General features: G+C 38.6%; 1 pseudogene; it reads right to left on the reverse strand.

Annotated features, from left to right (window-relative positions):
• Positions 1-4745: 4745 nt before the first annotated feature.
• LOC103609356 overlaps positions 4746-15102 on the reverse strand; it is a 19628-nt pseudogene continuing 9271 nt past the window's right edge.

Consider the following 15102-nt stretch of genomic DNA (forward strand, 5'->3'; position numbering starts at 1 on the left):
TGATCATTTCAGTAGATGCAGAAAACACATTTGGCAAAATTCAACAAAACTTCATGGTGAAATCTCTTAACAAATTAGGTATAGAATGAATGTACTTCAACACAATATAGGCCATATATGTCACAAACCCATAGCCAATATCATACAGAATGGGGAAGAGTTGAAAGCCTCGCCTCTGAGATCTGAAACAAGGCAAGGATGCCCACTTTCACCACCTCTATTCAAAATTTCATTCTTTTTTCCCCCCACCGCTAGCTATATATTTTCAAATAGCCTGTCTTTGAGCCCACTGATTTTTTTTTCTGCTTGATCTATTTTGCTGTTAATGCTTTCTTTTTTTTTCATGTAATTCATAGTATTTTTCTGCTCCTAGATTTATTTTATTTAAATCAATCTCTTGAAGTTCACTGAGACTTCTCCACTAGATCTCCAAATTGTTTTTATTTTCTTGAAGTTCACTGGGATTACTAAAACAGCTATTTTGAACTCTTTTTCAGCCATATCATCCATCTCCATCTCTTTAGGGTCAGTCACTGGCACCTTATTTTGTCCACTTGGTGACATCATGTTCCCCCAGTTGTTCTTAATCTTTGTGGTCATGTGTCAATGTCTGCAGATTGAAGACATAAGTATTTATTCCATTCTTCACAGTCTGGCTTTGTCTGTGACTGTCCTTCTACAGTAAGCGTGTGTAGAAATTCAGTCTGTTGTGATCCCTATGTCCATGACTGCCGCAGATGTTGCAGCACTTGAGGGTACAATAAGCCCTGGCCTGACACTGCTGAAGTAACTCAGGGTGGAGTCCTGGGAGGGCCTGGTGCTGGAATAGCAGTTTGCTTCAGGGTTCTCAGAAAGTGGGCCTATTACCAGGTGTGCTGACAGGTGTGGCTTCTTCTGGGTCTCTGGGAGGGCTCTTGTTGGATCACTGAGTAAGTCCCTGGGCTGACTGTACTACTTGGGTTTGTGGCTGCAATGGGATAAAACTAAGACAAAGGCTTCTTTCAGGTTCACAGCCAAGACTGAGATTTTCAGACCTATTTCCAGGGTCAGAGGTAGGCATCTCTCCCAGTGGGGTCCTGGGTGAGCAGGCCTGCTCTCAGACTGTGGTTAAGAAGGGCTGAAGCCAATTTATAGGGCCATTTTAAGATCCAAAATGTGACTGAGGTTAGGGCGTCAGCCTGCAGAGGCATTACTGGACATGCCTCCCTATAGGTCCAGTGCGTGGGGGAGGCAGAACTACTCTCAGTCCACAGATGAGAGATACTAGGACCAAGATCTAGGGACATTTGAGGATCCCCTAAGGAACAAAGTTTGGCAAGCTTGCCACCAGGACTCAGATGGGTTTATCAGATGGCTGAACGCTGGCTGGGTAGAACTGCTCCCAGAGCACAGCTGGGAGGGGCTGAAACCAAGTTTCAGGGTTAATTGACAATCTGCTGTGTGTCTGATGTTGGCAAGCCCAACCCACACGCACCAGTGGGCAGGACTCCCAGCAGTTCCCTATGTAGTCAGGACAGCTCGAAACCACAGCTCAAAGAGGTTACAACTGACATTCAAGGGCCCTTCTGAAATTGCTGTGGAACAAAGGCCAGTAATCCTGTTTGGATGCATCTCTCAGTAGTTCCCTGCACAAGCGGAGAGTGCCCTGGCTGAGGCAGGGAGGGGCTGGAGCTTAGGATCTGCTGTGGGATGAGGCTGACAAGACCGTCCTGGTGCTCAGATAGGCATGTCTCCAAGCAGTTCTCTGCATGGGTGGGATTACTCATGGGTTGTGTCAGAGAGGGGCTACAGCCAAGACAGCACCCCTTCAGGATCTCCTGTGGGACAGAGGCTGACAAGCCTATCCCAGTTGCTCAGATGGGCACATCTCTCTGAATCTTTGTGTGAGAAGTACTGTGCTGGGACCACAGCTGTGGGGTACTAGAGCCAAGTCACTGAATAACTTTAAGTTCCACTGCAGAGACAGATGTCAGCAGGAAGAAGAGCCTGTCTGCCAAAGCATTAGTGTGTGTCATTCCTCCTGGACCCCTTGGAAGATGGTTTTGGTTTTAGGCCCAAGGCCAAACAGGGCTGTAGCCAAGCCCTTTGCGGAACAGCACCATTTCAGGGTTTAACCCAGAAGCTAGATTGATGAGTCTTCCACCCAGCGGCAGGTTTACATCTCAAAACAACCCTCCAGGTCTCAGACTATGCTAGGTTTCACAACCTATCTGGATCCAAAGGCTCCCACAAAGAGGCTTTTGTCTGTAGATTGGTGAATTCTTGTCAAAGAGACTTTTGTCTGTAGATTGGTGCAGAATTCTTGTTGTGCTGGGGGATGCAAGCATGGGACCTCCTACTCCACCATCTTGTTGCTGTCTACATTTATCTTCCTTAATGACTTCATGAGGTGACCATTTACAGGTGACAAAACTCAAGTCCAGGTCTGGATGACTGGCTCAAACCACAAAACTGCACATGAGGGAAAACTACTGTACTTGCTCTGTGGCCAATTCCACTTTTTCCTTGCAGCTGACAGCCACTGCTCTGGTTCCTGCCACTCGAACTGTTTCAGTTCCAGCTTCCTCTCTTCTCTCCCACAGGGAGATCTGCTTCTCACTCTCAGCCTGGGGCCATGACATGGAGGGGCAGCCAAAGAGAGATCCTTCCGTCCAGAACGTGATCTCAGGAAAACTATACAACTAAGTATTGGGCATTTCCTCAATTCATATGTGGAACTCCTGCCCCCTACTTCAAAGATTCTTTTCCACGATCATCTTTCTCTCCTGATAGAATTCTTCCACAATGTCGATTTTCAGCTGTAGCATTTTATATTTTGCTTCCACTGCAACTTTTTCAGACCACAATGAATTGCAGTGATGTTCTAACTCCTTGGTATCCTCTTGCAGGATTCGTTTATGGGACACGGAGTCTTTTGACTTCTTTGTAACATGTTCACATCCTCTTCAATGTCCGATATTGCTGTTTTGTTGTCACATTTGGGTGACTGAATCCCAGCCCAGGATTCAGGCAGAAGGAGCCAGATCAGTCCCAGAGCATCTGTGTCAGGGTCCCCAGGAAGGGGAGGAGAGAGGGAGTAGAATGGGGATGTGACCTGCCCCAGAACATCCACCACTGAAATGGTCACCTCCAGCTGTCTTCTAGGCCCAGGGGCTCAAATGTCTCATTTATGCAGTGGCCTGTTCCAGCCTGAAGAGTAGCTAGTGCTTCTAGGTATAAATTCACACTGTGGTTTCCGTGGCTTCTGGTCTATGGTATAGAGGGCAGCTTGCCTTCCTCCACTAGGCCTGGCGGCCACACACCATCATCCCCTCCTTCCAAGTCCCGGCGGTTAACCGTTAGAGCCCTGAAGAAGCTAGGGGTCAGGGGGGCAGGATTCTGTGGCTTGACAGCCAACTTCCCAAGAAGATATTAAATAACTGTAGATGTTCCCATCTCTCTTCCACTGGGTGAAGTCTGGAGGATGAAGGACATTATGGAAGAGCACACAAATTGGCTTCATGAAGGAGCCATGAAATGTGGATCAGAGTAAGTGGCTAATGCTTGCTATGCTGCTTACTGTCTCTGAGTTTTACATAAACTCCTTATGATTTTATTTCTTCATCTGTAAAATATCAGAGTGTTTATGTGGTTGGACAAGGTGGGACTGTCATAGTACTCCCTACTTAATAGCATTGCTATGAGAATCAGAGGAATTCGTCAATGTAATGTTGAAAAGTCTTAATGTAAAGAAACAACACTGAGATGCCAACCAGAGTGCATCTTGAGAACTGGTAACAAGGAGTAGGGGGAAAAAAAGAGGAAAAGAGAAAATGAGTATCCAATAGCAATCACAAGGAACAGAATGAAAAACGCTTTGTATTTGCTTTCTGGAGGTTTGGGTTTGCATTGGACTTTGTTCATATTACCCATGCAGCCTTGAGTCACTCAGCATGGTGCTTCTCTTCTGTAAAATCTCGTACCTTATAACTTAGGTCACAGAATTTGGTGAGGATGAAGTGTAAAAGCAAGTATGAAGATGTTTTAGTTGTCATTTGAAAATCGCTATACAAGTTAAAAATCACAGGATACTCATTCTCAAAGGTATATAATATATTCTCCTAACAATGAGATCAAATAGACAAACCATACAAAAAAGTAATAGAGAATATGTGTATATACAAGTGTACTTTGAAAAGTTCATGGTAAAATAGAATTAAAAGATAATACAAATCCATGAACTTTCTGAAGTACATTCATATGTCAAAGTAGGTTTTGTGCAGAATAGTGACATATATTGAAAGTAGGGCTGAATAGAAAAATGGATGGGGAAAAAGAAAAATCAGAAAACTACGCAAAAGAAAGACACTTAAAATAATCCTTACTGGTAGTTTCTGGAAATTTGAGACTATAATCAGAGGAATTTAAAAATCAATATTCCAATGTCAAAATATGACCACTGTTAATAGTAGTGTATATTTTCTTCCTTAGCTTTTTTTCTGTGTATGTTTCTCTCCACATGTGAAGATAAACACATAGATAAAATAATTTTTTACTAATCAAAAACTTGCCTATATTCCCACAACCCAGACATAGAAACTGTAACGGTGTATATCTTTCTTATATATGTCATTTTACAACCCACATCAGTTTTATAATCTCTACTTACTTTACCATCTTTTCCAAAATTGTTAAGATACATTAGTGACAGCATTATTCCAACTTATGAATGTATCAATAGTCACTCAATTACTTATCATTGGATATTCAAGTTGCTTATAATTTTTATTTCAATTAATACTGCTCTTATAGGAAATGATAAATTACTTCTCGAGAGAGAGAACATAATAATAAATTGTCACCACTGTTCTGGGAAAGGCAGAAGGGTATAACCTTTCTCCCTAAGGTGTTTCCACTTTTTTTTTGCACTGATAACAGATAAAATGTATGTGTAAGTTCTCCTACTTGGATTCCTTTGGTTTGGGGATCCTACTGGCTCATTTTCTCTCAAATTAATGTTTTGGGATCATCTGTTTATAGATTAACCTAGGAGACTGGCCTAGCAAGAATTAATATGTTTTTCCTCTGTCCTCCTGATTATGAACTGTATTTATACTTTTGAAAGCTTTATAACCTATTCTGCAGAGAATATGTGTATAATTTATTACTGAGTGCTTGGTTAAAACCTCTGTGATCTTTTCTCTAAAATGTATGAGGATATATTTGAAACATGACTTTCCTCATAATATGTAGGAAAAATGGGTTCTCCAACTTATTAAATTTATAATGTCTCCTGAACATAAGTGCTGTGATATAAAATTACATTTAACTTCTTTCTAAAGGCTTCCCAACTTTTGCTATATTCATGGTTTTGACCCTTCATAAATTTGATGTAGAATGTATTAAAAATCCTGGGCAAAGAATTTACCATGTTTATTACATGCTTTGAATATTATAACTTTGAGTTTTCTTAAATCTAATGAAGGCAGAACAATATCTGAAGGCTTTCTGATGTGCAGTAGATTTACATGATTACCCTCAATGAATTGTTTGATGCAAAGTATAACAATGTATAACTAATGAATAAAGATATCCCATTTGAAAGTTAATTCATAGGTTTTAGATTTTATCTCCTAAATGTTTTCTGATGTTTAATGAGATGTCTTCCCACTGAAAGCTTTCCCAGTTTCTGCATTCATAGGGTTTCTCTCCTGTATGAGTTCTGTGATGTACAATGAGAGTTGATTTTACACTGAAAGATTTTCCACATTTACTACATTCATAAGGTTTCTCCCCTGTATGAATCCTGATGTTTAATGAGAGTTGACTTCCTACTGAAGGTTTTCTCACAGTCACTGCATTTATAGGGTCTCTCTCCGGTATGAATTCTCTGATGTTTAATGAATGGTGCCTTCTGGATAAAGGTTTTCCCACATTCACTGCATTCATAGGGCTTCTCCCCTGTATGAGTTCTCTGGTGTGCTATGACAGTTGACTTCTGGCTGAAGGCTTTTGCACATTCACAGCATTGATAAGGCTTCTCTCCAGTGTGAGTTCTTTGATGTACAACAAGGTTTGCTTCTGGATACTTATCTACATTCAGTACATTCATACAGTTTCTCTCCAGTTTGAATTCTCTTTTATTAAGAGCTCACTTATGGTGGGGAGCTTTTCCATGTTGATTAGGTTCAAAGAATTTCTCTGCAGGTTGATCTTTATCAAGATTAGAATTGAAGCATAATTTCCAACATGGCTTACATCCGCCATCTTTCTTTCTTACGTAGCTTCTATTCTAAGAAAGTTTAAATTATGTAATTATGTTTTGAACACCTTTCCCATAAGTAATATTTAGGAAGTATTTGTCTTATAGAAACAAAGTCTGTGCTCAGATAACTGATTTTTCTACATGCTCTGCATTCTTCACCACTTTCATCCTTCAGTGTTTCTTTGTCTATGAATTCATCTTGCCACAGAGATTTTTCTTGGCTTTCCTTGTAGTTATTTATCTGCTCATCAACTTGCCCGACTTCTAGAAAAAAAAATGTGATGAATCATCAAACTTGTAAGTCTTTCTACTATAATGTTATGTGATAACATTAATGCCTAAATGCTCTGTGGTGAATTCCTATCAGCATGACTTGAGCTGATGTGGATGGCCCCTACCAATGTCTCACCAACCCCACCTCCCCTACTGAAAATACAAAGAAATGCCAGTCTAAATTTAACAAAAATAATTTAATATGCAGCCAAGCTCAAGACCAAGAAAAGAAATTTATTATGTGATAAAAATGAAGTGGAAATTTAAAGTAAGCATATGAACAGAAATTGAAGCTGGGTGGCTTTGCCGTTGGGGTGAGGGACTAAGTCTGTAATCATGAGTGTGGAATGAATTCCAGGCCACACGACACAAATATGCAGAGGACTAGAAGTGAACTACCTGCTTAAAGCTGGGATTCACAAAGGACATCTCTGTAAAATAAGAACTAAAAAGATGTCACCCACTGGTCAATGAAAATAGCAAGAAGAATCAAGAGTCACTTATAAGAAATCAGAACCCTAGTCCTATATCACATGCAGAAGTGCATTCCAAACGGATTTTGAAATATAATACAAAAATCCCCAAAGTTGTAAAATTCACCTAAAAATTGGTTCTACATTAGTAAATCCAGTGGGCCCCAGCAGTGGCACTATCCACACAGTTCTGCAGTGATGTTTTCATAGCTGAGGGTACACAGAATTTCCAAGGAAAAGAACTCTCACAGAAAAGGAGTTCACAGTAAAAAATCACAAACTTCAAAAGGAAATGAACCATAATGAGTAGAAAATTTATGTCCACAGAAAAACCTGCACAAGATGTTTATAGCAGCTTTATTCATAATGGCCCCCAACTGGAAACAAGCAAGATATCCTTCAATAGGTGAATGGATAAACAAACTTGTACATCCATACAATGGTACATTATTCAGCAATAAAAAGAAATGCACTATCAAGTCATAAACAGACATGGAAGAAACTTAAATGCAAATTGCTATTTGAAAGAAGCCAGTCTGAGAAGGCTACATACTGTATGATTCCACCTATATGACATTTTAGGAAAGGTAAAACTACAGAGATAGTAAAAAGATCAGTGTTTGCCAGGAGGGAGGAGAGAAAGGATGAAAAAATGAAGCACAAGAGATTTTTAGGGCAGTGAAACTATTCTGTATGATGCAGTAATGAAGGATTTTTATGCATTTGCCAAAAACCCATAGAATGAACAAAACAAAGAGTGAAACTTAATGTAAAATATGGACTTTAGTTAATAATAATGTATCGATATTTACTCATCAATTGTAACAAATGAGCCACACTAATGCAAGATGTTACTATTAGGGGAAACTACAGGGGAGTAGAGAGGCATATAAGTAAGCTCTCTGTACTAGCTGGTCTATTTTTCTGTAAATCTAAAACTATAATTAAAAAGTATAGTAATTTTTAAAAATGTGAAAGATAGAGATATACTATGAAAATCTAACCAAAAGAAAGCTGGAGTAACTACATGAATTTCAGACGATGAATTCAGAGCAAGAAAGATTTTCCGGGACAAAGACTGACATTACAAAATGATAAAATGGTCAATTCTCCAAGAAGAAATAACAATCCTAAAAGTGTATGTACCTAATAACAGCACTTCGAAACACATGAGGCAAAAATGGATACATCTGAAAGAGAAACAGACAAATCCACAATTATTGTTGGAGACTTCAACACTCTTTCTCTCAATAATTGACAGAACAAGTAGACAGAAAACCAGCAATGAATGATATAGATAACCTGAACAGCACTATCAACCACCTTCACATAATTCACATTCATAAAACAGTTCATTCAACAACAGCAGAATACACATTCTATTAAAGTGTATATAAAACATTCATCAAGCTAGACAATATTCTGGGTCTTAAAACAAACTGTAACAAATTTATAAGAAATCATATCATGTGCAATAACAGTATTAAGCCAAAAATCAATAAGAGAAAGATACTTGGATAACTGCAAATATTTGGAAATTTAAGGATATACTTACTTCTAAATAAGTTAATGGAAATTAAAATATTTTGAATTAAACAAAAAAAAGCAACATATAATTTGTGGGACACAGCTAAAGCAGTGTTTTGAGGTATATTTACAGTACTGCATTCTTATATTAGAAATGAAAAAAAAACAGAAGAAATAATAAAAATTAGAGCAGAAATCGATGTTGAAAACAGGAATGTTTTTCAGTGGGTGAACAGTTAAACAAACTAGTACAACCATTTGGTGGAATACTACTCAGAGACAAAAAGGAAGAAACTATTGGTACACACAACAGGATGAATCTCCAGAGAATTATGCTGAGTGAATAAAAACCAGTTCCATAAGGTGTCAGAGTACATGATCCCATTTACATAATATTCTTGAAATGACAAAATTATAGCAATGGAGAACAAATTAGAAGTTTCCAGAGTGGAAGGACGGGGTGGGTATAGGAGGGAATAGGTATGGCTATAAAAAGCAATATGAGAGATTCTTGTGGTGATGGAAGTGTTCTATATCTTCACTTTATTGATGTCAATATCCTTGTGATTTATACTATAATTTTTCAAGAAGTGACCACTGCGGGAAACTGGGCAAAATGGGATCTCTCTGTATTATTTCTTACAAGGGTATGGGAACCTAGAATCATCTCAAAATAAAGTTAATTTTAAAAAAGTCAAATATTCCAAAGAGAAGAATGGTGAAGCAGAACAACAACAAACCAAAAAAGGAAAAGGGAACAAACAGAAAAATAATAAAATGGTAGACCTAAACACAACAATATCAATAATTACATAAAATGCAACAGTCTGAAGGAAGAAAAACATATGCATATCAATTGATCCATAAAAATAATGTGCAGCATTCATTCATGATGCAAACACTCAGAAAACCAGATTAGAAGGAAACCTCCTCAACCTTTATCAGGCTATCTCTGAGGGTACTTCAAAAAGTTCAAGGAAAGATTTATAATATCTTTTAAGTATTTTTTCCACAAACTTTTTCTTCTCTTTTTTTTTTTTTGAGACCGGCCACACCGCACTCAGCCAGTGAGCGCAGTGAGTGCACCGGTCATCCCTATATAGGATCCGAACCCGCGGCGGGAGCGCTGCTGCGCTCCCAGCGCCACACTCTCCCGAGTGCGCCACGGGCTCGGCCCCACAAACTTTCTGAAGCACCCTCATAAAATTATACCTAATGGTGAGAAAGCATATGCTTTTGTTCTAAGATCAGGATGAAGGCAAGGATGTTGCCCTCTCTACTCATAGTCAACATCATACCTAAGATCCTAGCCAGTACAGTAAGGCAAGAAAAAGAAGTAAAAGCATCCAGATTGGAAAGAAAGGTACTGTCCTTATTTACAACTGCATGATTGTTTATGTAAAAAATGCCAATCTATCTATAAAAGAGCTACTAGTGCTAATCTGTGAATGTAGAAGGTCCCAGGATACAAAGTGAACATAGAAAAATCAATTACATTTCTATAAACTAGCAATGACCAATGAGTAAATGAAATACAGTTTGATCATCCCTAATCTGAAAATCTGAAATCTGAAATGCTCCCAAATCTGAAACTTTTTTGAGAGCTTGAAATGACACTCAAAGGAAATGCTCATTGGAGCATTTGCGATTTTGGATTTGGGATGTTCAACCAGTAAGTATATAATGCAAATATTCCAAAATCTGAAAAAATATGAAATCTGAAACCGTTCTGATCCCAAGAATTTTGGATAAGGGATACTCAACCTCTATAAAACAAACGTATACACCTATACATACACATACAGACACACCCCATTTATATTACCTTATAAGAATATAAAGCAGCAGTAAATTAAACAAAATATGTGCAAGACTACAAACTACATTCAAACTACAAAACTACATTCAAAACTACAAAATATTACTGAAATAAATTTTAGAAAGACCTAAATAAATGGAAATATAAACCATATTCTGAATTAGAAGACACAATATTGTTAGCATATCAATGATCCACAGATTCAATGCAATCTCAAACAAAATCCCCTGCTGGCTTTTTTTTTGTAGAAATTGACAAGCTGATTCTGAAATTTATAAGAAAATATTGGGGACCTAGAATAGCCATAACTTTGTGAAGAGTTAGAACAAAGTTGGAGGACTCACACTACTTGATTTGAGCACTTAATATAAGGCTACAGTAATTAAGACAGTGTGGTACTGGCATATAAACTGACATATGTGTTTAAACAATTTTCAAAAAGGATGCCACAGTAAACTAATTAAAAATAGTCTTTTCAAAAATGTTATTGGAACAACTGGAAATGCATATGCAAAAGGTAATATAAAACAATGCTGATCCTTACCTCACACCAGATAGAAAAATTAACTCATGATCAGTTACAGACTTAAATATAAGAACTAAAATTATAAATCTTTTGGAAAAAAACACTGAAAAAAATCTTTGTTACCCTGGGTTAGAGAGAGATTTGCTAAATAGTACATATAAAAGCATAATGAACCATAAAAGAAAAACCTGATATATTGGACTTTACCAAAAAAAAAACATCCGTTCTTCAAAAGATTCTGGTAAGGACAAAATAAGCCAAAGCCTGGGAGTAAATACTTGCAAAACACATAGCTGGTAAGAACTTATATCCAGAATACATAATGAACTCTCACAATTTAATAATGAACAAAAATGGCAAAAGATTGCAACAGACACTCCATCAAAGATATACAGATGGCAAATAAGCACACGAAAACATGCTCAACAACTTAATCATTACATAAATGCAAATTTAAATCACAATGAGATCCCCCTACACATCTAATAGAAAGGTGTGTTGGTGGTGGGAAAACAAAATGTTATAGCCACATTGGATATCAGTTTGGCAATGTCTTATAATGTTAAACACATGCTTACCGTATGACCAAGCAATAGCACTCCAGATATTTACCCAAGAGATGTGAAAACACAGGTCCATACAAATACCTGTACAAGAATGTTCACCAGCTTCATTCACAATAAAGAAAAACCAGGAACAATTCAAATGTATGTTAACTGGTCCATTGATAAACAAAGTGGAACATTATTCAGCTATAAAAAGGAATAAACTGCTGATATATGCCATGACATGGATAAATCTAAAAAGCATTAAAGTAAGTGAAAGAAGCCAGACGCATAAGGCTACATACTATATGACTCATTTCTATGACATTCTCGAAAGAACCAAACTAGAAAGAAATGAGATCAAGCCTGGGGTAGGGAGAGAGGTATAATTATAAAAGGAAATAAGGGGTTTGGGGGGGGCATGAAAATGTCTAGTACCTTGATTGTGGTGGTGATTAGATAACTATATTTGTCCAAAATACAGAACTGTATGGGGCCGGCCCGGTGGCGCACTGCTACAGTGCGCCGCTTGGGAGTGTGGTGGCGCTCCCGCCGAGGGTTCGGATCCCACATACAGACTGGCGGCTCACTGGCTGAGCAAGGTGCGGGCGCAGCACCGAGGGTTGCGATCCTGTTGCCGGTCCCGGTCCGGTACGGGCGCAACACTGAGGGTTGCGATCCGTTGCCGGTCACGAAAAAAGACAAAAAAAAGGAAAAAAAAAAAAATACAGAACTGTACATCTAAGAAAGGTGAACTTCATGGTATGTACATTATACCTCAATAAATCTCATTTAAAAAAAGGAATGCAGTCACATCAGCACAAGTATGTAATGACCATACGTGCAAAATACATACAGGGAATTATGTTAAAACATTTACCACATACTGCCAAAGATCACATGGTACCATTAATGCATTTCCTTTTATTAAAATACCTCATAAGTGCTAATGATAAAAATACTAACAAATATTGAACTCTAGTTAATGATACACCTGTGAAGTATTTAGGGATGAAGTGTACTGATTTGTGCAATTTACTTTGAAATGCACTGCAAAAAAAATAAGGTGAATTGATGGAAGGACAGAGGAATTGGCAGACAGACAAATAGGAGATAAATACAGCAAAATGTTCACTGTCAAATCTAGGTAGAGGTATAGGTATTACATGGGTGTTCAATTTGTAATTCTCTTGTTCTGTGTGAAAATTTTCATAATAAAATGTTGGGGGGGAAGCTAAATAAAGAATAGGAAAGTAAACCGAAACTAAGTAGAAAAAAGAAAGTAAAAGGAGAAATCAATAAAACAGAGAAAATTAACAAAGCTAAAAGTTCTTTCTGTGAAACATCAAACTTTAAATAAACTTAGGAGTTTGCACTACTGCATGGGATTGGACAGTTTTTACTACTGCAATGAGGCTACTCTTGAGATTAAGAGTTCCTAGAAGATTTTTATTATTTCAGAACCACAAGAGAACTTATGAGATCTGCCATAGATTTCATCCAGGGACAGGGTGAAAAATACAGTCCCTGAAATAGATTTAAGTATGAAGGAATGGGGGAGAAGTTCAAGTTGCTTTCTGCTTCTACCTGGGAGTTCAGAGGGTTTACCAGGAGTAAGTCCATATGCTCCTGTTCCCAGCCCATGCTCCTGGATGACGATCATGCTGTTTCACATTTCCTTGGAATCCCTCTCAGCGGATATTTCAAGCAGTGGATCATAACTAGACATGAGCAGCAGAATTCTCTAAAGTGGTACTCAAAATACACACAACCAGGCCCACCCCAGGCCTTCTGAAACAATTTCTAGAGACTGGTGCCTACGTGTGAGTATCCTGAGAGTTCCACAGATAACTATGTGATACATCTCTGGTTAACACCCATTACATTAAAAAAAACTTCCATTTGAATAATAACAACGACAAAAAATAGTGATAATATTTGTTGTGAGCTTCCTTTATTCCAGGCACCCTTTTGGGTGTTTTAAATGCAACAACTTCTTAACCTCTGACAATCATTACGTTCTATCATTAGCCGTGTTGTACAACAAAGAGAGGCGAGGCAACGTGTGCATTGTTAGAATTTGAACCCAGGCTGTGTGGCTGTTGGCCACTTGTATGTGAATGAATAACAAACCTCCTTCCCCTGTCCAGGTCCAAACCAATCAATGCAATATTTACCGAATGTCTTCCACCTGCTTCACACCAGGATAAGTCAGAACAAGACACAGGCTCTCTCTAGGAGTGTGTGTTCTAGGCGGAGAAATAAGCCATAAGCACTTAGCCAGATTTTAACAAAGTTATCAGATGGAATGAAAAAACAGAAGCTTAGCTTTATTATTCAAAGTTACAAATGTAACTAATAAAGAAACTAAAAATAAGAATTAAATACTGTGAAGATAGGGGAGCAGAGGGCCAAAGTGTAAGGGAGCTAAATCCTTATTTTTCATAGAGGGGAGATAAAACTGAAAACTCAAGAAGTTGAGGTATAGAGGTATTCCCTAGACCAATGGAGGTGCTCAGCAGAAGAACCAAAAACAGAAACTTTTATAAAGAGGCTGACCTTGAGAAGTGTGACTGGGAATGCATCTAAGATTCCTTTTTATCCTACAACGTTCTGCACTCTTAGACTGAAGACACACGTCTATATTACATTTTAATAAAATGTAGTTTTGCTATAAGGGGATTTTGACTCAGGAGGGTGGACTGTGCCTGAGTTTGCTTTGCTTCCCTTCCAGGATACCACCGAAATGAGAACAAGACACACAATCATTACAGTTCCAGGTATCACTGGAAGGAAGAAAGCACACCAGAAATCTGGATGAGTCTCTTCCAGGCAGCAGATATAGGATTACTGAGCAATAATGAGGACATTATAGCCCAAAACATTCCTGGGAGAAGCTACAGAGCGGTGGGTGCCACACATGCCAGCCGAGGGAGGCTCTTAGAGTGGGCACATTTTCCAAGTAGGAGCGGGCTGTGGGGAAGCAACCTGGGGACTCACCTGTAGGTCAGTGGGGCCAGCTTCTGACTATGACTGATGCTCTGAAACTAATCTCTAAAGAGAAGTGCTTCTGAAGCTTCACTGTGCCTACAGGTACCCTGGGGAGCTTGTTGAAATGCAGATTCTGATTCAGTGAATCTGGGGTGAGGCCTGAGATTCTGCATTTCTATTCAGAGCCCCAGCAATGCACAAGCTGCAGCTGGTCCATGGACAGGGTACTATGAAGGGGAGAGAAAGAGGAGACCAACATATCTGAACAGTTTCTGGATCCGCATAAGCAGCCCAAAGACCAAATAAACAAACAACCGGCCAAGGAAAAGAGCTGCTCTACACAGGACTGAAACATGGCTCACTGAAGTATTCCACCCTGGGAGTAATGTCTTTCCAGTTTATTTTTTGAATAAATAAAGAGATAATAGAAAAAACAAAGAGCTGAGTGGGAGGGAAGTATTGACAAGAGGAGGAATTTGATAATAGGCAGAATCAAGTCAGATTTGTAAGAGTCTGAGAAGAAATTAGAAAACGGAAAATGGTGTGAAGGTTTACAGTGTTTAGCACAAAGCAGGAGCAGGTGAGAACATGGTAGGTGCCCAGCCTGGCAGAGTTATAGGTCACTAGCAAAGTTTTGTCGTCTCTAATAAGCCAGGTAGAATAATTTCCCCGAGGTTAGAAAAACTGACTCCAAATTTCAGACT

This window comes from Galeopterus variegatus, unplaced genomic scaffold (assembly GCF_000696425.1).
Source record: "Galeopterus variegatus unplaced genomic scaffold, G_variegatus-3.0.2 Scaffold9521, whole genome shotgun sequence".
NCBI classification, from domain to species: domain Eukaryota; kingdom Metazoa; phylum Chordata; class Mammalia; order Dermoptera; family Cynocephalidae; genus Galeopterus; species Galeopterus variegatus.